Source organism: Dama dama, chromosome 22 (assembly GCF_033118175.1).
Source record: "Dama dama isolate Ldn47 chromosome 22, ASM3311817v1, whole genome shotgun sequence".
Taxonomy (NCBI): domain Eukaryota; kingdom Metazoa; phylum Chordata; class Mammalia; order Artiodactyla; family Cervidae; genus Dama; species Dama dama.
In genome coordinates this window covers 27,660,217-27,683,710 of record NC_083702.1, presented here as the reverse complement: position 1 = coordinate 27,683,710, position 23,494 = coordinate 27,660,217, and the positions used below count along the sequence as shown (strand labels likewise).

Genomic DNA, 23,494 nt, shown 5'->3' with positions numbered 1-23,494 from the left:
AATTTACGTACAATAAAATGCACATATTTTAAATGCACAGTTCAGTGAATTTTAACAAAGGTATTCACCTGTGTTACTGCTGTCAGATCATGATATAGAACATTTCCATCATTCTGGAAACTGCCCTTATGCCCTTTTTCAAGCAATCTGGAAATGTTTGCCAGATTTTCATAAATGTTTGTGTAACTTCATAAACAATAGAAAGTGCATGCGACCTTTAGGCAATAAATAGACCCCTGTTACATTATCTCAAGCTCCAGGAAAGTGGAGTTCTGGTGATTCACTTTCACTACCATCTACCTAGGGTCTTACTATAGGTCTGGCATATAGCTGGAGCCCATAGAATGCTTATTGGATAAAACATTTGAATGCCTATTATATGGCAAGCACTGTGCTATTATACCTTGGTGGTTAGTTTTATTACAATATTCTTCGATCATAGAAACACATGCTGTTAATAAGTAGAAAGTGCTTAAAATAAAAGTACGAAGAACAAAAGTGCTCAATAGTTCTCATGTCATTCTCAATCACTCCCAGAGTTGTCAGTATCATTGGTTTAGTATACTTCTTTCATTCTTATCTTTGCACTTACAAACATGAAAAAGTGAAAGTGTTAGTTGCTCAGTTGAGTCAGACCCTTTGCATCCCCATGTAACCCACTAGGCTTCTCTGTCCATGGAATTCTCCAGGCAAGAATACTGGAGTGGGCTGCCATTTCCTTCTCCAGTGGATCTTTCTCACCCAGGGATCAAACCCGGGTCTCTTGTATTGCAGGCAGATTCTTTACTGTTTGAGCCACCGAAGAAGCCTACTTAAAAACATAAAAATCATATATTCTTTTAAAAGACAAAACGATGTTTATTGGTAATCTGTTATGGGTCAGGCTTTGTTCTTAGGTTTGGAGATGTAGCAGCAAACAAAATATATTAAATGCCATACCTTCATAAAGCTTATATTTTAAAGAGAAGAGACAATGATAAGCAAAATATGTAAATGCTACAGGATGTCAGGTGAAGTTGAGTGCATAAGGACTACAGAGAGAAACTAAGTAGCCAAAAAGAGCAGGCATGCCAGGGGAGTGGGAGGAAGAGGGATGGCTATTTCAAATGTGTGTTAGGTACTGACTTTTTGAGAAGATCTTTAGAGCAAAGATGGGAGGGCAGTAGTAAGGAGCAAAAAATTCAAGAAAAAAAATTTTTTCTCTAGTCCAAAGCCCTGTGACTTACTGGGAGTTGGGACCAAGTGAATTGTGGTGGAAGAAGAAGCTATCTGTTGCCTTTCAGCGAGATGGCAGGTGGGAGGATGAGCAAGGGATGCAGGGCCAGGCTTTTATAGTTCTCCTTTGCACACAACCTTTGACCAGGCCACCTTGGGCCAAGGACTTCACCATGCCCTCAGCCAAGCCCACCTCCAGCTCCGCAGGCAGTGGCTGGGGCGCAACCCCCACCACATCCACCACCACCAAGAGCTTCATCTGATCTTCAAGGACCAGGGTCCAGCTTGCCCTGAGGTGGGTGACAGCTCTGCATCAGTCACAGGTGGGCCTACTGCACGAACTTGGAGCCACACTCAGTGACTTGTACTTCCTCCACCCCCTGGGGCTGTCTGACATGTCCACACAGCTGGTCCAGTCCTTTAAATGTCTTCCCACAGATCTGGCAGAAGCGGACCCTCCTGGTGGTGCCCTCCCCGTGGTGGTTGACCACGTGTCCCTCATCAGGGGCCCTTCTCGGTGTTGCGCTGCCTGCAGAACTCACAGTTAGAGGCTTCTGGCTGGTGTGGGTGTCCTTGCGTTTGTCCGGGCTGGCTTGGGTGCAGAAAGTCTGTACCCTGGCCGGTGTACGGTTCTCAGGTACATGTGAGAAGAGCCTTCTGGGTAAACGCATGGCTGCAGATCTTGCAGACACATGACCTCTAATTCCTGTGTTTGACCTTAAGGTACATCTGCAGCCAAAGTCCCCACACACATATAGACCCCACGGTGCTTAAAAGCCTGGTGCAGCCACAGTTCCCTTGGGACAGGAAGCACTTCACACAGTTGGGGCAGGTATGGGGCTTAGGGATTCGAGAAGCTTGATCCTGTAGCTTTGCCTGAACTGCTTCTTCATGAACTGCTGAAAACAGGAAGAATGCTAGGAAAGCGTCTCTTCCTTGTGGAATGCCAAGGGTACCAACGGCCCCATCCTGCAGCAGAAGGTCTCCTGGCTCTTCTGCCACATGAACACATGTTCTGATAGGGTCCTGCAACTTCCGGTTTTGTACTTCAAGAAGTTTCTCTTAGGAGATTAACACTTTCCAAATTTAGGACACTCGAAGGATTTCTCCACAGTGTGTTTCCTGTTGGAACTTTTTGGAAGAAAAAGGACTGTGGGAGTTTTTGTTTCACTTGCTGTTTTAAGTGCCTTGAAATAAAAATACTCAGTATGCCAAGGTGGCATATTTTGGGTAAGCTATTCTGATTTTCTTCGGATGGATACAAATGTCTTCGAAGATTATAAGGTTGTGTGCTTATTTTTGTGGGACACAAAATAAATGTTGTGGGAATGGAGTTGGGGAACAGCACTTAGAATGAAGTGCATGCCTATGTGCTAGGTCATTTCAGTCATGTCCGCCTCTTTGCGACCCAATGGACTGAAGCCCACCAGGCTCCTCTGTCCACGGAATTTTTCAGGCAAGATATTGGAATGGGCTGCCATGCCCTCTGCCAGGGAATCTTCCCTATCCAGGGATCAAACCCATGTCTCTTATGTCTCCTGCATTGGCAGACGAATTCTTTATCACTAGCACAACCCAGGAAGCTCTAGAATGAAGTATTTCAAGCCTATCCAAATAAGAAAAATATCTCCTCTATACATGACATCTGACCTGAGAGTCAGGCTAGGACAGCAATCAGGGGGATGACGATGTGTAATGTGTGGTATAGGATGTTTGGCCCCAAAGTTGTGAAAAATATAAAGAAATTCATGAAGTGTACAGGGGATCTGGTTAGAATTACCAAATAAATTTGTCTAACATACTACTTTTAATTCAGAATCTTATATGTTTACAGTTGTTTCACAAATACCTCACCATGCAAATTCCTAATCCTTTATCTCATTTTAGGATAAGAGATGTGTGAGCATGCATCTGGAATTATGAAGACAGATGGAGTGAATGCATTTTGCAAAGGCAGGCTCCATCTGACTCACACATGGGTGAGAAACCATCTTAGCAGTATGCACTGGCATAGATATGTCTCTGGACTTTGTAATCCTCTTATTTTATTATCATGCTTGTTTTTGTTTTAAACACATTAAAATGCCTTGCATTTTTATTTCTAAACATCTAATGTAAAAGTCATATCTCATGTTGCTCCTTTAAAACGCAATTAGAAAAGCATTTCTGAGATTATCATTCAATTTATTACATTTCAGTGATGTTTTGTTACTTGTGCCACAGGAAGCTAATAGGCCTCATGAACTATATCTAGAATACGAGTTGTACAGCTAGCATATTCCAACCTCTAAATGCCTTTCATGTCAGCATGAGAGATACGATCAGGCATTTGAAAGCTCTGGCCTATTTATAAAGATACCATCAAAACCTGCCTGATGTAGCTGACTTATGAATCAATTATCTGAACTACACCAAGTGATGTATCTATTCTGAAATTTAGAGTCATATATTTGAAGCTAAACTACAAACAGATAAACTATTCAACAGCCTATCGTGATTCTTATCTTCATGTCTATATCTGTCAAACGTGGGGAGGAAAAAAAGGCAAAATCTTACTGATTTTACTGAGAAGAGTTAAAAAAAAAATAAATCACACGGATACAAATTCTCTCGCTCTCTTGCTCTATTTCTCTCTCTCTAACACACACACACACACACACACACACACAAACACACACACACACACCCCTAGCAATCAAATTACTTATGATTTGAAAAATGAACACACAAATCAAAAAGTAAAATTTAAATAAAATTAAGAGCATGCAAGGGATGACTCACTGTAAAAGGGGGAAAATAATGATTAATATTACTTCTCTTAAATTTTGTATCTTACATGAAATGGATGAGTATTTCAGTAAATAGAAATGTCATTGTTATAGCAAAACTTACAAAGCCACTAGTTGCGTAGAGATGAGTTATGTTTCATCCCAGATGTTGTTGAAAATAGGCCAAACCTAAGAGATGGGGTGGGGCGGGCGTCCCTGGTGGCTCAGATGGGAAAGAGTCTGCCTGCAATACAGATACTGCTGAAGATGCAGGTTCAATCCCTGGGTTGGGGAGATCGTCTGGAGAAAGGCATGGCAACCCACTCCAGTAATCTTGCTTGGAGAATCCAATGGACAGAGGCGCCTAATGGGCTAGAGCCCATAGGGCCGCAGAGTCAGCCATGACTGAAGTGAGTTAGCACAGCACACTGCACAAGAGATGGGTGTCCTTTTAGGTGATATTTCATAAGATATATTCTATTTCAAGACTTGCTCTTCATTTCTCAAATTAATTATCTCAGTTTTACTGCTTTGCCTGGTGTTCAGATTTCAGATATGTTTTATTCATGCTGATCAGATTCCTGAGAAACACATGCACTAGGATGACAAAGTATTACTTTAAACTGAGGACATGTAGTAACTTCTAACTACTCAATGAGTTATCTTCTCAGTAGGAAAATCTGCTTTAAGAGACCAAATTAGATTCCATACATATGTATAGAATCTAGAAAGATGGTACAATAAGCCTGTTTTCAGGGCAGGAATAGAGACACAGACATAGAGAGCCAACATGCGGACACAGGGGGAAGGGGAGGGTGAAGAGATAAATTGAGAGGGTAGGACTGACAAATATACACTACCATATGTAATATGGATAACTAGTGGGACGCTGCTGCCCAGGGAGATCGGCTCAGATGACCGAGATGGGTGGGATGCGGGAAAGGTGGCGGGAGGGAGCTTCAAGAGGGAGGGGATATATGTACACATATAGCTGATTCACTTTGTTGTATAGCAGAAATTAACACAACATTGGAAAGCACTTATACTTCAATAAAAATGAGAGGCCAAATTAACATCAGAAGTTTGCTATTCTGCATAGAATTAAACTAAACTCAACATTTGATTGCTTCCTTGGAGAACAATGACTTCTAAGGTGAGTTAAAAAAAAAAAAAGAGGAAGTTAGGCAAAAAGTGCTGAAAAGGGCCTTTGTGTAATTCAATACAATCCAAAGTTTCTGAAGTTGTGTTTCCTCATCAGAATCTCTTGGGGTTAGGAGAGGTGAAGGAGGTAAAGTTAATTTAAGAATCCAGAGTCCTGAGACCCACCCTGGATTCACTAAATAAACATCTGTGGGTATATGATAAGAATCAGATTGAATATACTTTTTAGTAATTCTTGGCATACTCAAGCATATCTTTTAACACGAGATATTTCTAGTTCATCATGCTGTCTCTATTTTGTCATGGATATATTCAGATTTTTGTAAATATATGTATGCAAAAATTAATATTTGATAGATATATTTTTGTCCATAATAACACTGTGAAAGCATAATGGTGGAAAACATTTACATGCATGGTTTAAGAACATAAAAGTCAAAGTGAAAGTCCCTCAGTCATGTCCTACTGTTTGCAACCGCATGGACTGTAGCCTGCCAGGCTCCTCTCTCTGTTGAACTCTCCAGGCAAGAATACTGGAGTGGGTAGCTATTCCTTTTTCCAGGGGACCTTCCTGACCTGGGGATTAAACCCAAGTCTCCTGCATTGCAGGCAGATTTTTTACCATCTGAGCTACCAGGGAAGCAGATCAAATGGCATACTTTTGTAAAACTCTTTGCTGAACACAACCATAAAAGAAATGAACAACTACTGTAGTTGCCACCAAATAAACTCCATCAAGCAATAATTTAGCTGTGGTCTTGAAATAAGACTGGCTTTATTATTAATGTATATTGGTATATATTATTAATGCATATTTCTTTAAGAATTGAGGACTTGGAATTAAAGAACAGAACAGATACTCAGAACTCATTTAATCTATATATTCACTGAGTTTTAATTAAAATCTTATATACTACTTGCAAAAAAGTACTCTTGTGGTAGCTACTGTATGCATTTTCTAGTTTATGGTTTCATACATACCAGAACCCAACAGATTCACTAGTCCCTTTAAAAGAATAGCTTGATATAAGGGTCATTAGCTGTACAAGGAGGAAGACATAATGAGTTACATAAGCAACTGCAAATTCTAGATAAAGAACAGATGACATGTTTGTGTGCAGTTATTCACATAGGAATAAGAAACCCTGGGCAATCTCTTACATTTCATTGACCGAGGTCACATTTAGGGCAGCATATGGATGTACTTCTGCCTGCAAAAGGGAATTGTGTCAACTATAGTATAGAAGAGAAGGGATTAGGAAAATAGATACCAAAGCATATGACACCTATTCTCTCACTGGAAACACATACACCTAATGCTAACACAACATCCATTGGGCTTCTCTAGTTGATGAGCTGTCTTGGAGTCAATTTCAGCATCAACTTACATTCAAAAGAGTCACCAATTTGAAGTATGCAAAGCACTGAAAAGCAATTTACATCTTCACTAAAATGTCTCAAATAAATGGCAAAAGAAATTACATCACATGTAAAATCCACTTACCTTTGCTAATCTCCCCTTTCTGTATTAAATATTACAGAAGTCCTCCCCCTACAAATCTTTGTAATTCCATCTACAAGAGAAGTCTTTTCCTCTTTCAAAACAGTAATTCCAACTTGGTAATGTTATCTCCTCTTTCTTTTGCATTATTTTATAGACTGGTTTAATCATCTCCTGACTTCTTCCATTATCACAAATAACAGTTTCAGCTACAAATCTCCTTATAAAGTAGAGTTAGGGAAAAATTTGCTATTGATCTGTGTTACACTAATAACTTAAAAATTCCTTGGGAGTACAGAGGAGTTTTCTTGTTTCCTCTTCAATTCTTTTTTCTTTCCTTTCCTTTCCTGGGGGCTTCCCTGGTGGCTCAGACAGTAAAGCATCTGCTCTCAATGCAGGAGACCTGGGTTCGACCCCTGGGTCGGGAAGATCCCCCAGAGAAGGAAAGGGCAACCCACTCCAGTACTCTTGCCTGGAAAACCCCATGGATGGAGGAGCCTGGCAGGCCACAGTCCATGGGGTCGCAAAGAGTTGGACACGACTGAGCTACTTCACTTTCTTTCTTTTCTCTCCTTTTTCTCTTTTTCTTGTTATGTCCTCTTTATGTATTCATTTATTTCTGTAGAAGTCAGGAAAGTTTTCACAAAGTGAAATACAAATGAGCCATTTCTCCAGTACTTTCCTTACACATAAAGTCAATAATCCTTAATATGATCTACACTACTTTCTGTATTACCTGCCTGTGTCAGTCTGTTGGACCTCATTTAGTTACAGATAAAAAAAAAATAATAATTTTATTTATCTATTTTTGACTTCTCTGGGTCTTCATTGCTGCACTGGCTTGTCTTTAGTTGCGGAGAGTGGGGGCTACTCTCTAGATGCTGCGCCAAGGTTTCCCATTGCAATGGCTTCTCTTGATGTGGAGCATGGGGCTCAACGGTGCGCGGCCCTCAGTAATGAGGGGCCTGGGCCTCAGCTCTTGTGGCTCATGGGCTCAGTAGTTGTGGTGCCCAGCCAGGCTCAACAACTGCGGCACGTGGGCTTACGTGTCACGTGGCGTCTTCCACGATCAGGGATCCAACCCGTGTCTCTTGCGTTGGCAGGTGCATTCTTTATCCCTGAGCCACTGGGGAAACCTCAAAAAGGCACTCAGAAGGATTGCAGTTAATTCTTGATGTTAATTTGGATGATGGTCTATATTGTAATCATATGAGACGACCAAATATATCTGAAGCACTCTTTCTCTTAATCTCTTTCTCTTTCTCCACCTCCTTCTCTTAGGTCACTCCTAACAGATGTTTCTAAGCACTAAAATGGATTATATATGAAATGGATAGAAACAACGTGAAAAAAATAAAGAGTCAGTGGATTGGGGGATCTATAGTGCTGTCCTATCAGAAGTTTGTGAAGATAATGAAGTTGTTTTTAGGCACTCATTCTCTTCCTCTCCTTTAAAGTTTTCCATCTGCTTCTATTTGTTTCTGTTACTTTTACATTTAATATGTATTGAGTGGGAAAATTTAGATACACCTGCTTTTCAGATTGAAGCTTCACACTCAGTAGTGTCAAGACTTATGGGAAGGTACTAGCCTTTCCTTCTTGCAATTGTCACATCTTGAAAATGAAAATAAAAATGTCTATTTTATGAAATTGGAGGCATTAAATCAACTAGCACATTTAAAGCACTTAGTGTACCGTACAGCAAGCAAAAACCAGTCAATAAATGTTTTTTACATCTTCGTCTACTTTTATTTCTTTCTTTCTTTTTTTTTTCACTTTTCTTTATTAAAATATATTTCCCTGGAAGCGTTAGTATCAGGAAGTTACATGAAAGGGAGTTTTCTTAGTGAATTGCTTGTTCTGAAGGCCTTCACATTTTGAGCTTTGATATAATAGTAAAGTACCAAATTTATTCTATATTAAAGGGGATTCTAAAATGTTTATGCTGGTAGAATTGAGATAGAGTTTCTTTTAGTAAGTTGTAGCTGTTCTGTGCTGTCACTTCAGTCATGTCCAACTTTTTGCGATCTTATGGACTGTAGCCCGCCAGGCTTCTCTGTCCATGGAATTCTCCAGGCAAAAACACTGGAGTAGGTTGCCATGTCCTCCTCCAGGGATCTTCCTGACCCAGGGGACGAACCTGCATCTCTGCATTGGCAGGCTGGTTTTTTACCACTAGCACCACCTGGGAAGCTGCAAGTCATAGCTGCAGGAGGGATAATATAGTTGAGTCTTGAACAACAGCAAGGGTGAGAGGTGCCAGTATCCTGTGAAATAAAAAATCCATGTATAATTTTACAGTTGGCTCTCTGCTTCCAAGCTTCCACATCCATGGATTCAATCAACTGTGTTTCATGTAGTACTGTGGTATGTACACTATTGAAAAAAATCTGCATATAAGGGCACCTATGCAGTTCAAATCTGAATTGTTCAAGAGTCAACTCTACTTGAAAATTTGGCTCTGTTAGTTACAAAACTTCTGTCACTGTATTATTGGCAATAAAATCATTTAAAAATATAATCATGGAAAAAGTGAAACATTATGATTTCCAAATCCTTAACTGGCTATAAAGTATCAACATGTGAAGATCACAATTTTACCATAAACACAATGATGTGAATATACTGTGTTAGATATCAGAAGAACCATTTATCTCTATGTCTAATAAAACCTCATAACTAGTAACTGCAGTTGTTAAATAATTTTTTAATAGTAAAAGCTTTACAACTAACAACTGATGCAAATCATTATCAATTTCTCTGTGATTATTATAGTTTCCATAATAATCTGCACTCTATCAACATAGATTAGGCAGCACTTTAAAGACCAGCCTCAATAACTTTGGTTTCACTAAAAGATGAGAAAGAGCCAGATTTAATTTCATGGGGTCTCAGAGTTGCAAAGTAACACCAAAGCTCTCAGACAAAAGATATAAACAGATGATAATGTATATAATTTTGAATGTGACTCTTTTCTTGTTCTAAAACTATCTTTGGGAGCTTACTTCATTAATATTTGTTTACAATCATCTATTGGTGGCTCAGTGGTAAAGAATACACCTGCCAATGCAAGAGTCGCAGGTTTGATCCCTGGGTAGGGAAGATCTCCTGAAGGAAATGGCAACCCACTCCAGTACTCTTGCCTGGGAAATCCCATGGACAGAGGAACCTGGCGGGCTACAGTCCATGAGGTTGCAAAGAGTCGAACGTGACCTAGTGAATAAAACAGCAAACAACATTTTTTTTTTAACTTAGATTTCAAAGTTAAATAAAATAGCACCTAGAAACTTAGGCAGTTGCACAGCAGACTTACTTAATTGGTTATGGTTTATGTTTATTATCCTAGGGATGTACTTATAAGAAACATAAAAATACTCCCAGAAGGAAAGCCCAAGATGCATTAGTGATACTTCAGATATATTGTAAATGTTGTCAAATTTAGACAAATACTGACAGTTTAAAACAATAGTGATAATAGGTCAAATGAATAGATAAAAGTTCAAAACATAACTAAAATGCTAGGAAAGAGCATGCCTTTTTCAGAAGAAGATTAAAGAAAACAATTAACTTTATAAATTGTTAAGTTACAAATGCATTTATACATTTCTACCATGGGAACTTTTAGCTCTGATTGAGACAGAGTAGTTACCAGCAGATGAGCATTCCCATCTAGTATAGAAAAACATAAAATACATACAATAAATAAAATAAAATACACAAAATATAATTCAAATACAGAAAAAAATCAGAAGGAAATTGAGAGTTCCTAAGGTCAAAAGAACTAAAGAAAATTCTGGAAGAAAAAAACTTGGACATAAAAGATGTCTTCTGCCACACTTATAACCTAGAGGCATTTGCTAAACCGTTCTCAACAACAAATTCTGAGTTTGACTGGTTTGAAGTAGAAGAAGCATTTATGGCTAAAGTGCCCGTCCTTGCCCCTACACTGCAGCTAAGGGTTTTTTTTTTTTTTTGCATAATCAAATGACTCAGCCTAGTCAGAGGCTTAGTCACTTCAGTTGTATCTCTTTTGTGACCTCATGTACTGTAACCCGCCAGGTTCCTCTGTCCATGGGATTTCCCAGGCAAGAATACTGGAGTGGGTTGCCATTTTCTACTCCAGGCCATCTTCCTGATCCAGGGATTGAACCCACATCTCCTGTGGTCCTGCATTGGTTGAAAGATTCTTTACGACTGAGCCACCTGGGAAACCCCTACCCTCTGGAAACTCAGAGTCTTATTAAAGAGACATAAACGGGAAATGAACGTTGGAGAAGCAACCGAGAACAACCTATCTGCTCAGAATTTTTCTCCTTCAAGGATACCTTCCAATGTCCTGTTGCTGTCATCTTGTTAAGTCAGCACAACTATCCTTTCCAAGTTTTCTTGTAACTCGAGTACATCATACTTTTATTTCTAGTCACAGTTCTTCAGTAACCAACTGTGTATTTAGAATGCTCTGATTCCGTGCAGGATAGAAACATCTTGAGAGTAACCACAAGTTATCATACTCCCATCTGGATATCAGGGCTTTCCAGGTGGCACTAGTGTTAAAGAACCCACTGGCCTATGCAGGAGACATAAGAGATGTAGGTTCGATCCCTGGGTAGGGATTCTCTGGAGGAGGGCATGGAGACCCACTCCAATATTCTTGCCTGGAGAATCCCACACACAGAGGAGCCTGCCAGTCTCATGGGGTTGCAGAGTTGGACATTACTGAAGCGACTTAGCATGCACACAGGCATCTTGATATCAATTATTGCAACCAAGCATTGATGCAATTAATAGGCTCAATAACATCACCTCAATCGGAAGCATTTCTGATACTTCCCAAGAGCATCTTTGTAGGAAAATGATGATTTTCTCTCTTTCCTGGATTCCAAACTCAGGGACATAACTCACCCTTATTTATCTGGGAAGGTAACACATTAAGTGTTGCATACACTTCAGAAAAGTGACTGACACTCAGGCATGAAAATTAAACTGTAATGTATCTCTGGATATGTTCACATCTGTGTTCACACACACTACTTGCATTAAATAATAAACACCAAACTTGTTTTAGTGTTGTAAATCCCATTTTATAGGTAAAGACACTGAAGTTCAGAGTTAGTACTCTTGTGATAAGAAAAAAAAATCACTTAAATTGTGTTGCAAGTAGTGAAGCAGCAATTAGAACTTCAGTCTTTCTGACTTCCAAATCTTCTTATTGCCTGCTTTAGAGGAATTTCACTTATAGCTGTGTTCTTTATTATGTTCCATCAGTGTGATTTTATTTATAGTAATTTCTTGTCTTCAGTTCAATTCAGTTCGGTTGCTCAGTCATGTCTAACTTTTTGTGACCCCATGGACTGCAGCACACCAGTCCTCCCTGTCCATCACCAACTCCCAGAGCTTGCTCAAACTCATGTCCATCGCATCAGTGATGCCATCCAACCATCTCATCCTCTGTTGTCCCCTTCTCCGTCCACCTTCATTCTTACCCACCATCAGGGTCTTATCTTACTTGAGCCTATAGATACCATTTGGAAAAGTATTTCTTCCAGAGTTGCCCTGACAACGGATACACTCTCATTATCAACTGTTTTGTCAAGCTGTCTTTAATATGTCAACAGAACAAATCACAAACTATTTTTTTAACACAAAACTAAATAATTTAAAAAATACTATTGTAGAGAACCTGTCTTAAGTAGCTGTTGGCATCCTTTAATGTGTTAAATGACAGTAAATATCAATCACTAAAAGAAATTAATTGCAGAGTTTTGCTAATAAGAATTTGAAGTTAATTTTCCTAACTAGAGTTTGAAGCTAGAGAAATGAATTCCTGGTTTCTAGTCACAGTTTCCAACTCTGACATTTAATACGATGTCTTCATTCATGAGGGACCAGAAGACAGATATGGCATTTTCTAGGCATGAATTGCTCTCCTTGGACACAGTTTTAATATCACACTCCATGAGAAAGGCTAATTTTCCTGTTGGGAAGTTAGGAGACAGTATTGAAATGATTTTCTATGGGATAGAAACACATTTTATATAGTTTTATTTGTGCCAATTTTGTATATGATGATTTTGTTGGTGCTTGAATGTGTGTGTATGTGTCTATGTCAGAAAATTAGAAAACTACTTAAAGTGGAATGTACTGGTCTCTTCCAACCTGGATCTGGCCTTACATGAGTGTATACTGATACAGGGAAAAACATATGCCCCCTAGGCAAGGTTTAACTTTAACTGGGGAAAATATTAATGAGATGTTCTGAAATATGCACTTATACCTAAATGCCTGTACAGCGGTTATTCTGTATATCATGTGTGTGTATGCGTGCGTGCATGTGCGTGTTCAGTTGCTCAGTGATGTCCAACTTTTTGAGACTCCATGGACTATAGCCTGCCTGTCTCTTTTGTCCATGGAATTTTGGGGGCTAGGATATTAGAGTAGGTTGTCATTTCCTCCTCCAGGGGATTGAACCCTCGTCTGTTGTGTCTTCTGCATTGGCAGGTGAATTCTTTACCACTGTGCCACCCGGGAAGCCCATACGCATGTGTACATATATAGAACTGTCTTTTTTAAAATTAATTAGTTTATTTATTTTACTTTACAACATTGTATTCGTTTTGCCATACATTGACTTGAATCTGCCATGGCTGGACATGTGTTCCCCATCCTGATAGAACTGTCTTTCTATACAGCACTCAAATCACTCAAAAACTTTCTATTTAACAACTTCACTAATTCAAAATATAGTTGGAATCAGAAGTAAAATAAAGAATTCTTTCAAATATATATTAAAAAAAATCACAAATTCATGAACAGTAAAGTATGCTGTCCCCTTTAAGCACACTATTTAGATGACCTCATTGTTGCTGGTTAGCTGCCGGTACTTTGAAGTACAGGAAGCAAAAATTTGCCAGCCCAAATGGTGTCTCTTTGGCATAAGGATTAATTTGGGCTGACTTTTTTGAAGGCCCCAAAGACTCAGGAAGAAAATTAGACTTTTCCCCTGCAATGGTCAGAAAGAATGTATTTAGAAGACAAGGTCTAGGATGGGAGCTTCACCATACAGCTCTATAGCCTGAACTAGGTGTTGAGGAGGAAGTATTTGCAAAGTATGTTAAAATTCCTCTCTGCGGGGCTTATGCCACTAAACTAGTGTCATGATCTGTAGGATTAAAATCAATCTTAAATGTTATCAAACCTTACTATTGAACACTAGGTTTTGGTTTAAAAATTTTAGAGATGCTAAATTTTATTTCTCCTCACATCCAATTAAGGGGCTCAGGGGTAAACAATCTTCCTGCCAATGCAAGAGACACAGGAGACACAGGTTCAATCCCTGGGTCAGGAAGACCCCTTGGAGGAGGGCACGGCAACCCTTCAGGCAAGTATTCTTGCCCGAAGAATCCCATGGACAGAGGAGCCTGGCGGGCTAACAGTGCTGGGGGTTGCAAAGAGCCAGACATGACTGAGCCACTGAGCATGCAGACACACATGCTCATTGGATTAAAATGCAAAAAGTGATTCATTTTTTTTTTTTCCAGTAGTCACTGTGTAAGAATTTGAAGAACTTGGAAAACAAGTTATTTTCCACAGTCTTAAGCTTAACGGGGATATAGCACATTCCAATATTTCTAATTAAACTCACAGAATAGGAGATGATAACATCTTTTTTTTTTTTTTGTAATAAAACCTATTGATGTGGCTGACCTGAATGCTTCTTATCTGTAAAAGACAACAAATGAAGATAAGCAGAGTTAAAAAGGAGGAAAATGGGAAAAGACATCACCACCAAATAGCTAAGTCTATAATTCCAATATTAATTATCTTCTACAAATACTTTTCAAAAAAACTTTAATTAATAAGCACTAGTTCAATATGAATTTTCCAGGGTGTTTAAGAGATATTTGAACATAGATATAAAATGTGCTGCTAAAGTTTCTTTTTCTTTCCAAAATACGCTCAGGTAAGATTTTATTCTCTTTAATAAAGCTTACCTCTTCAGTCACAACTAAATGAAAATTTTAAGCCATTTGTACCAATTAGAAATTTTAAAATTCAGGTGTTTTTTGGTGTCTGTAAAATAAAAATGAAAAGCCTCTGTGAATGACTAGACATTTATCAGTTGTGTGCAATAAGAACAAAGGAGTTACCTTGTGTTTAATGCTTAAAACTAGGCCAATGAAATTACACTAAAGAAATAAATAAGACTAGAGTAAACTCCCCCCACCCCCCCGCCTCCCGGCAAACACAGACACATGGTTTGCAATGCTTGACATTACAGGAGAGATTTGTGGGATGCAGAAATACATGTTTCTAAGAAAGCAGTCTTTCCTCCAGGCAGGGACTGGGATCCCTAACCATCTTCAACTTCTGCAGTTTGAATCTAAAATAGCAGTGTCAACAGATGTGTGGACACAAAATATACATTGAGAGCTGGTCCTTTGAAACAGCCCAGAAGTAAATTAAGCATGAACGATATAACGTTGCTTAACTGGTAATTTGTGACAACCAGAACCAAAAATTACATCCAGGCTGGGCAGGCAGCACGTGCGCTTGCTTCTCTGTAATTATGCTGTTTATATCTTATCATCTTTATCTTCTTTTGTGGCTGAAAGAAATGCTCCACTTAGTATTTGTATTCCTTTTATTTCTAGAAGGTCCGCATTTTGTTTGTTTTCCATGATGTTTAATTTGGACATAATATTGTCTCATCTTTTGACCTTTGGGGAGGCTTATTGCAAGCAAAACAGTATTTGGTGTTTATGCAAATAATGCGAGGGAAGGTCTGCCACTAGGGGGAGAGCAAACGCAGTTTTGTGTGAACCAAGGAAAGAGGAAGGGGACTCACATGTTCTGAGCATCTACTCTCTCTGGACCTTAAGAATTGAGATGTGTGTATATATATATATATATATATGGACTTCTCTGAGGCTCAGACAATAAGGAATCTGCCTGCAATGCAAGAGATCCAGGTTCTATCCTTGGGTTGGGAAGATCTCCTGGAGAAGGGAATGGCAACCCACTCACTCCAGTATTCTTGCCTTGAAAATCCCATGTACTGAGGAGCCTGGGGCCTGGTGGGCTGGTCCATGGGGTTATAAAGAGTCGGACATAGCTGAGCAACTAACACACACACACACACACACACACACACACACACATACACACACACACACACACAATTATGTAATTCTTAACAGTAGCTTTGAAGATAGGATTTCTGTATTTAATGATAGCCTTTCTGATACCCACAAATGTTGGGATTGGCTCCAGGAGATAGAATTTGCAAGCACTGGAGCCAGAATTTCAACCCAGGTTTACATCCTAGCTCCCCAGTAGGGGGTGCTGATATTTCCTAATAGTAGAAGGGAAGGGTTGAAAAAAATTTATCAACACTGGAAAGAATTTTTGTTATTCCCAGCACTTTCTGACACTCCCTCTTGCACTCACACAAAGACATAGACGTACAAAGATCAAAGGTTCTCAGGGTGACAGACCAGAAATCACCAGAGGTGGGATCAGGGGACCCACCTGCAACACTGCCTGGCCAGAGGTCTTATACTGTGGGTGTCTCACTCCAGCTGGAAAAGGAGTAATTATCACTGAAAGTCAGAGTGGGGAGAAGCAGGGGTGGAGAGGAAGATACACTTTCCTTTCTGCAGTTGTGAGAAATGCAGAGATATTTCTTATAATTGAAGACCTGGATGCGTTTAGCTTCCTTTACACTGCATATTTTTTTGTTTGATATAATATTGCCTATAATCTTGTTTTAACAATGCCTATATATGTGTAGTTTAGGGCTGTTTGAAAAGGCATTTTCCCTAGTTTTCTGGGTGGAATTCAATGTTAAGTGAGGTCATATATTAAATCATGTTATCACCTACTAACAAGGCTTATATATAACCCTTACTGTATTAACATACCAGAGAGTTTTATAAAATATTTTATTCACTTATTTATTTGGCTGACCTGGGTCTTAGTTGTGGCACATGGGATCTTCAATCTTCACTGTGGCATGTAGGATCTCATCCCCTGACCAGGGATCAAACCTGGGCCCCCGGCATTGGAGTGAGGAGTTTTAGCCCTTGGACCACCTGGGAAATCCCCAGAGACTCTTTCTTTTAATCTTAATGCATGAAAGATATAAGGATGTATTTGACACCTTATATTTGACATTTGATGAATGTCTCAATTGCTAACTTATTTTTCCCTATTCTGTACCGTGCTGAACTACAAGGGCTTTTCTATATATTGATTATAACCAGAATTATTTTTATTATGCATAAATTACCAAGATAAGGAACTAATTCAAGTGCCCTTTCTTTAGAGTTCAAAAGCTGCCTGACACTTAGATCAGCTATCCCGGCAGTTCAAACAATGATCAAAAAAAATTCTGATCTCTTGTTTTATAGATGAAAAATAAAACAGCTATTTTCAGGAAATGTATATGTGACGTCACTTTTATAAAGTGTTACCAAGGAAATGTTTAAAAATATATGTAGCATTTATAATACTTCTTTTAACTTGTAAGGAAAAAGTTTAATTAAATAAAGAAAAGAAGAATGTCCTGTTTATTCTCCTGTCTTCCTAGACATCTGGAATGTGCATATCAAATTATATTATAAAAATGCTAATGAAGTGAAAAACCCCTCTAAAGCAGAGCACAGACACACACACATTTGTTGTTGTTGTTAAAAAGTGAGTCCTAGCATATTTCAGGTTTTTTATTTCAAACAAAATTTAACCCAAGATTAATTTCAGTAGAGCAAGATATGAGTAATCTCTGCTATTCACTGGCTAGGATTCAGTAGGCAAGCTTTAAGGTTGTATAATAGCCCTGATGCTTAAATACAGGTAACCTTTAAAAAAACATGAATAACCTTTAAATCAAGTTTATTTTTGGAGTTTTATTGCTGTTCTTATGATAACCACATTGTTGTTCTTGTGATAATCACATCTTAATGGTCATGCAGCCAGAGTTAAATGCTGCTAGGTATACTTGGCACTTACAGTAAATTATCTTATCAGTACCTATTCCTCTTCCCGTGTCCCGACCTGTGTTGTGCAGAGGTGGAAACCTAAAGACTACATTTTCAAAACTATCTTGTAGCAAGAGTTCTGGATGTCATTTGGGTTCTACTGATCATGCGCACTCATGTAAGACTTGAATTCAGAGCTGACCTAAGTGGAGAGGCCAGGCACCAATCTGACTGGAGAAGCAGAGCCTGCAGCCAGCCCTTTGGATGGAGCTTTTTTATTCCTGGATCACAGAAGTTTGTGTGTTCCCCAAACCAACAATTACAGAGTAGCTCTCTTACCTCTAGATTCCAGCTAAGGTTTTGTGATTCTGAAGTCAGAATTTGGGAAAGTGGTGTCCTTTCATTTCCTGATTTTGTCACAGGCAGTTTAGTGGTCATTTCTATGATGTGATTTTGGAATTATTCAAGAAGTCCCAAACATTGATCTTGTTAGTATTCAATTCCTTTTAAGTACCTTTTGTTTTTTTTTTTGTTTTTTAAGTACGTTTTGTGCATGAAATGCCTACTGCAGTTTGTGGTAGCTGCCACCTGGACCCCAACTGATGGTGTTTTCACAAAATGATTCAGTGATAAAATGAGAAAAAAAGTGAAGAATTTCTGAAGACCTTTGCAAAAATTACATATTAGGACCAGAGTATCGATTAGAGAGTGAGAGGGAGAAGGATGAAGAGATTGAGAGAGAATTCTGATACACTGTATCTGGAAACAAGAGTAGAAGAAGGGAATCTATCCCCAGTGGCTCAGAGGTAAAGAATCTGCCTGCCGTGCAGGAGACATGGGTAGACATGGGTTTGATCCCTGACTCAGGAAGATCCCCTAGAGGAGGTCATGGGAACCCACCCCAGTATTCTTGCCTGGGAAATCCCATGGACAGAGGAGCCTGGTGGGCTATAGTCCGTAGGGTCACAAAGAGTCGGGCATGACTGAACACACACCCACACAGCAACAGGAGACAATTCTGAGATGACTCAAAGGCAAGATCAGTTCTGCCTCAGAGGCCTCAGACTCTGCCTACTTATCATTATGCTTTAAAAGGTGGCAAAAGCCTCTGTGATTTTTCCTTTCTACAAAAATAGATTATTGTTCTAAAGAGTCTTTCATGGTTTCATAAAGAAGCATTTGCAAAAGTGTGACTCAGATTTAATGTTGTTCATCTCAACATCATAGATTTGGTGAATTCCCTCAGGTGATTTCTTACACCCCGAAACTAAATGTAAAATGTGTATGTAGATATGGAGACTTTTTCAGCAAATGATCTTCCAAGGTAGGTGATCTCCAAATTCTCAAAAGGCCCCATGATTTAAAGGCTGAGAAACAAAGGATTCTATAAACCATACAGGCAAATCTCTCTTTTTACACTGTAGTTGTGGTGTGATATGTAGATGTGAAATTTGGACCATAAAGAGGGTTGTGCTCAATTGCTCATTCTTGGCCAACTCTTTGTGACCTCATAGACTGTAGCCAGCCAGGCTCCTCTGTCCATGGAATTTTCCAGGGAAGAACACTGGAGTGGGTTCCCATGAGTACCAAAGAATTGATGCTTTCAAATTGTCGTGCTGGAGAAGACTCTTGAGGGTTCTTTGGCCAGCAAGAAGATCTAACTAGTCAATCCTAAAGGAAATCAACCTTGAATATTCATTGGAAGGACTGATGCTGAAGCTGAAGCTCCAATATTTTGGCCATCTGATGTGAAGAATTGATTCACTGGAAAAGACCCTGATGCTGGGAAAGACCTAAGGCAAAAGGAGAAGGGAGGACCAGAGGATGAGATGGGTAGATAGCATCACCGACTCAACGGACATGAATTTGAGCAAACTGGGACAGAGGAGCCTGGTGTGCTGCAGTCCATGGGCTTGCAAAGAGTCAGACGTGACTTAGCGACTGAACAACAACATTGTATTTACACTTTTCATGATAACTCAGTTGGTAAAGAATCCACCTGCAATGCAGGAGACCCCGGTTTGATTCCTGGGCTGGGAAGCTCCCTTGGAGAAGGGAACAGCTAGCCACTCCAGTATTCTGAACTGGAGAAATTCCATGGACTGTATAGTCCATTGGGTCACAAAGAGTCGAACACAACTGAGGGACTTTCACTTTCACTTTCATGTGCATGAGAAAATTCCTATGTCCATGTGATATTGTATTTAATTTGTATCATAATTTTATGTGAAGCACTTATGACTAATTCTTTGGCTTTTGATAATATCCCAATGATGAAAATTTTTAATTCTTATTCTATGTCCAGTTTAACGTAGGAAGCCAATGGCTTACATGTAGTGGCTATTCATCAGCTCTGTATTTGAAATAAAGAAAAAAGGTCACTGGTTTATCCAAATTAACATTTTTCTAAAACTGTTGGATATTTTGTATATTACTTCCTAATATTTGAAACAATGAATTGTGGTTATTTAAGTTCAAATCAATACAGTCATCACATGATGGCATGACATGGATCTATCTCATAGTGTTGAGTGAAAGCTGAGTACATAGTATAAGATTCCATTTGTATAAAATTCAAGGAGACAAAAACAATCTATGATGTTTCTTTTGGAAAGGAGAGGGGTACTTATATTTGTCAGGATTTCGAGGGCATTTCCCTGGCATCAGTAAAGTTCTAAATCTCTACCTGGCTGTGTTCTCTTTAAAATGATTCATTTCACTGCACATTAATGATTTATCCATTGTTTCCTTTTTTTGTGTTATCCTTCAATGAAATGTATTTTAGCAATTCCTAAAAAATTCACCAAATATTGCATTTGTGTTAACTATTTTGTCAAGTTTCATGGATTCTCCTTTTCTTTCACCATATTTTCCTTCCTACCTTAAACCCTTGTAATATTCTGCCAGGCATCCCCATTTATCTTTAATTATTTTGGAGGTCACATCCAGTCTTCTAAGGGAAGAGGTCCCTTAAGATATTTGCTCTGGGCATTAGCTTAAGGAAGCCTATGGGCTTGCTTGTGGCCAGGTGGGAAGCAGGAGGTAACAGTATTCTCATCTGATCTTTCCTTTATTTGATCTTTTATTTATTTGTCATTTGATCTTTCATTTATTTGGCATCATCCTCTTTACTTCCAAGACTCAAAAAATTCTATGAAACAAATTTCATACTCATCTCTTCTGTATTTTATCTGTTCCATATCCTAGATTCAGGAAGATACCTACTTAGTGAATTTAAATCTCACATGTTCTATTACTTTATAAATGGAATATGCAAAATTAGAACATCAGGTGCTGCATCGTTCTAGGCACCAGTGAAAAGCTGCTACTTATAACATGGTATTCATTCTTAGAATGAGCTCAGGTCTAAAAACTAAACTTGTTATTTAGCTAAAATATAGAGCCTGTAAGAATACACGTGCTCTTTTCAATCAACAGTGATTTTTAGAAATCTTTTAGATTTAATAAATAATACTTATAAACAATAATTAATTCTAGGAAGAATTTAAAAAGAAATACATATGTTTAGGTATAAAAAAGGGGCTTCCCTGGTAGCTCAGCTGGTAAAGAATCCACCTGCAAGGCAGGAAACCTTGGGAAGATCCCTTGGAAGAGGGCATGGCAACCCACTCCAGTATTCTTGCCTGGAGAATCCCCATGGGCAGAGGAGCCTGGTGGGCTACAGACCATGCACAGAGTTGAACATGAATGAGTGAGTAAGAACACACATGGGTATAAGAAGACTCTTTTAAAATGAGAAAAATGGGCTTCCCAGGTGGCACAGTGGTAAAGAATCTGCTTGCCAATGCAGGAGACACGGGAGATGCAAATTCAATTCCTGGGTCAGGAAGATCCCTAGAAGTGGAAATAGAAACCCACTCTAGTATTCTTGCCTGGAAATTTTATATGGACAGAGGAGCCTGGCAGGATATATTCCATGGAATTGCAAAGAGTTGAAAACAACTGAGCACCTATGCAAGAAATGAGAAAATAGCAACGTTCAAAAGAGACCTGATGTCAGATCGACAGATGGAGAAAGAATATATGGGTAAGTATTTAACTACTTACCAGTCAGAGAAAGCAGAAGAGAAAACAATTAAGGGGTGTATTTGAGGACCAGGAGGAACTCCACTGTATCTGGACACAAATTCAAATTATTAGTGAATAAAACAGACATGACCCCACCTTTGTAGATGTTTTTGCTTAGTACAATATTCACCATTTAAATTTAGGAAAACTCGTTGATTTGAAAGAATCCCCAGTGAAGCTGGTGTATTGCCAGTATTAAATTAAAAGTATTATTAAATTATTAAAAGAGTGTTAAATTAAAAGCGTAAAATGAGGCCTGGTAGGAGGAAATTATTGCAGGTCTTGTTTATGACACTCAACTTCTTTCAATGTGTTCTCTCTAAAAGACAAGGATAGTCACAATTGTCCTGTCTACTTCATAAGGTTATTGGTAAGTTTGAATCTGATGCTATGTCAAGAACATTCTGCTTAGAAAAGGGTAAGCCACTGGAAATTGTTATTACAAATACCTGATTTTTTTTTTCTATACAATGGTTTACGCTCTCATTTCTTTCTAGTCCATTACTATTTCATTGAGGTCTACACCATTATACTTTTTCACTTTAAAGACAATCCCTAACAGTCTCTCTTCACCTTACATGATTTAATATTTTTTTTCATAGCATTTACATATTTACCTTCAGTATAATAGAGTGAAGAGAGAAATTCATGTCCATATCATCAATGCATTATCCTCCATATCTAGAACAGTATAGGGCACAGCGTAAGTAGTCAGTAAATCCTTTATTATATGAATGAATTGTAAAAAAGGGTTTAGTTTACAGATCACCATTAACTTCATTGTAAGAACCATTTTTTTTTTTTTTACATTGTTAGCGTATGTTAAAAGATGCAAGAAGACAGAATTATTCTCAAAGGAAAAAGCAGACCAGGCAGAAAGACAAGAAAATAGCCCAGGGGATGCTCTTGCCTCGATTCTCTTTACATGGCATCAGAGCACATCTCCAAATTGTAATTCCTCTCTGTCAACTATACATAATAATACCTTACTTCTCTGCTTTACAGATTGGCTAAAGGGAAGAGACTGATGTGGAATATGAAAGCTCTTTGAAACTATCCAGCTTTTACAAATAGAATATTGTCATAAAGATAGCTACACTGAAACAAAAAGTAGATACCAAGTGATCTATGCCAAACAGGAAAAACCAGTCTTTACCAATTCTCTACTTAGAGGGAGTTCCCTGGTGGCCTAGTGGTTAACATTATGTGCTTTCACTGCAGAGGCCCGGAGTCCATCCCTGGTTGGGGAATCTTCCCTCATGCCAGCCAAATTACAAAACAATTCTCTATTTAACCTAAGTTAGCCTCAGCACAATTTGACATCATATGTTGCTTAAGAGAAAAACCAAACAGAACTACTAATTGAAACAGTTATCTTATTTTAAAAGTTGTTCAGCATATACTGAATTTCAACCCTAATGATTGGATTTTACTCCTTTAATCAAGATAGTATATTAAAAGAATGAGTAGGGTTCTTTTATGTTAAGCGAATTATACTAGTAACAAGTTTGTAATTTGTGACAGTGCATGATTCCGATAGTGAAGAAATTTCATTACAGGTAGGCTGGAAAGGCAGAATGCATGTGTATTTGCATGTGTGGATGCAGGTAAATAAATAGTAAAGCTCATTGATAACAGAGACCATTATAATTTGAATAAGATTATATTCTCTCCAGGAGAGATAAAGGGTAATGAAAGACAATTCGGGGCTAGTTTGTTATTACTTCATCAAATACCTCAGCCTCAAGCTGATAAAACTCTTGTGCACGGCTCCCGTGAGACAT

At 38.6% G+C, this 23,494-nt stretch overlaps 1 pseudogene; it reads right to left on the bottom strand.

Moving 5' to 3' along the window:
* Positions 1 to 1,265: 1,265 nt before the first annotated feature.
* LOC133043090 (telomere zinc finger-associated protein-like) lies at positions 1,266 to 23,494 on the bottom strand (annotated as a pseudogene).